This window comes from Gopherus flavomarginatus, unplaced genomic scaffold (genome assembly GCF_025201925.1).
Source record: "Gopherus flavomarginatus isolate rGopFla2 unplaced genomic scaffold, rGopFla2.mat.asm mat_scaffold_204_arrow_ctg1, whole genome shotgun sequence".
Classification (NCBI taxonomy): Eukaryota; Metazoa; Chordata; order Testudines; family Testudinidae; genus Gopherus; species Gopherus flavomarginatus.
The window spans coordinates 130,185-132,040 of NW_026114805.1; the positions used below are offsets into that span (position 1 = coordinate 130,185).

At 44.8% G+C, this 1,856-nt stretch overlaps 1 non-coding gene across 1 annotated transcript; it reads right to left on the bottom strand.

Moving 5' to 3' along the window:
• Positions 1-514: 514 nt before the first annotated feature.
• On the bottom strand, positions 515-587 carry TRNAI-AAU (transfer RNA isoleucine (anticodon AAU)). The gene has a single exon. It is a non-coding gene; the product is annotated as a tRNA-Ile (tRNA).
• Between the last annotated feature and the right edge of the window lie 1,269 nt (positions 588-1,856).

A 1,856-nucleotide genomic window follows, 5' to 3' on the forward strand; every position in this document is an offset into this window, starting at 1 on the left:
CAGAGCTTTGCTTGTCTTCCTTTCACCCAGAACGATCCTTCCTCTCCTGGGTTGCAAGTAGCCATCCTTGGGAAGCCACGAGGCAGGCACAGGGTCCTACCTCCCAGCAGCCAACTGCACCTCCCCAGACTTTGCAGAATGAATGGTGGCGCTCTACTAACCCCACTTAGCCGCACTGAGGGGCTTAGCTTCTGCCCTGCCTTCCTCAGCTCGACTTTCCTCTTTTGCCCCATTCTTGCCTCACTTCCTCCTTTGGCAAGTCACACAAAGGAGGCCAGCAGCAAGAGCTGGTCTCCACCAGCCAACCTCCCAGGGCAGAAGAGACCAAGCCACAAGGCTCCAAAAGGTGACTGACCCAGATCCTCTAGCTTTCTTCTGCTGATGCCAAGTCTCTTTCTCAGCTCATTTCCCCAGCCTCTGTCCTGCAGGGGTTGGATTTATCACAGGTACATCCCAGTGGCAGCAGTAGGAACTTTGCTAGACAACCAGGGAAGCTGGGAAAACTAAGCAATTTTGTTTCTGATTGGTTTTGAACCAGAGACCTTTTGCATATTAAGCAAACGTGATAACCACTACACTACAGAAACTCTGTCAGAAGACTCTGCCCCTCCCTTCATAAGAGTATAAGAATGGCTATACTGGGTCAGACCAAAGGTCCATCCAGCCCAGTGTCCTGTCTGCCAACAGTGGCCAAAGCAAGGTGCCCCAGAGGGCGTGAACCTAACAGGCAATGATCAAGTGATCTCTCTCCTGCCATCCATCTCCATCCTCTTACAAGCAGAGTCTAGGGACACCATTCCTTACCCATCCTGGCTAATAGCCATTCATGACTTAACCTCCATTAATTTATCTAGTTCTCTTTTAAACCTTCTTATAGTGCAAACCTTCACAACCACCTCAGGCAAGGAGTTCAACATGTTGACTGTGCACTGTGTGAAGAAGAACTTCCTTTTATTTCTTTAAAACCTGCTGTGCATTAATTTCATTTGGTGGCCCCTATTTCTTATATTATGGGAACAAGTAAATAATTTTTCCTTATTCACTTTCTCCTCATCCTTCATGATTTTATATACCTTTATCATATCCCCCCTTAGTCTCCTCTTTTCCAAAATGAAAAGTCCTAGTCTCTTTAATCTCACCCATTCCAAACCCTAATCATTTTAGTTGCCCTTCTCTGAACCTTTTCTATTGCCAGTATATCTTTTTTGAAATGTGGAGACCACATCTATACACAGTATTCAAGATGTGGGTGTACCATGGATTTATATAAGGGCAAATATTCTCTGTCTTATTCTCTATCCCTTTTTAAATGATTCCTAACATCCTGTTTGCTTTTTTGACTGCTGCTGAACACTGCATGGTCGTCTTCAGAGAACTATCCATGACGACTCCAAGATATCTTTCCTGATTAACTGTAACTAAATTAGCCCCCATCATATTGTATGTATAGTTGGGGTTATTTTTCCCAATGTGCATTACTTTACATTTATCCACATTACATCTCATTTGCCATTTTTTTTGCTCAATCACTTAGTTTTATGAGGTCTCTTTGAAAATCTTTCACAGTCTGCGTTGGTCTTAACTATCTTGAGCAGTTTAGTATCATCTGCAAACTTTGCCACCTCACTGTTTACCCCTTTCTCCAGATCTTTTATGACTAAGTTGAATAGGATTGGTCCTAGGACTCACCATTGGGGAACACCACTAGTCACCCCTCTCCATTCTGAACACACCGATGGGCGAACCTGGAGAAAGTGATGGCAGCCCTTCGATGGGTCAGCTGGCAGAGCAAAGGACTGGAGCCGGAACTCAGGAAGTCATCCTTATGTTGTCCTTCTGACTCTAGCTTGAAGGAG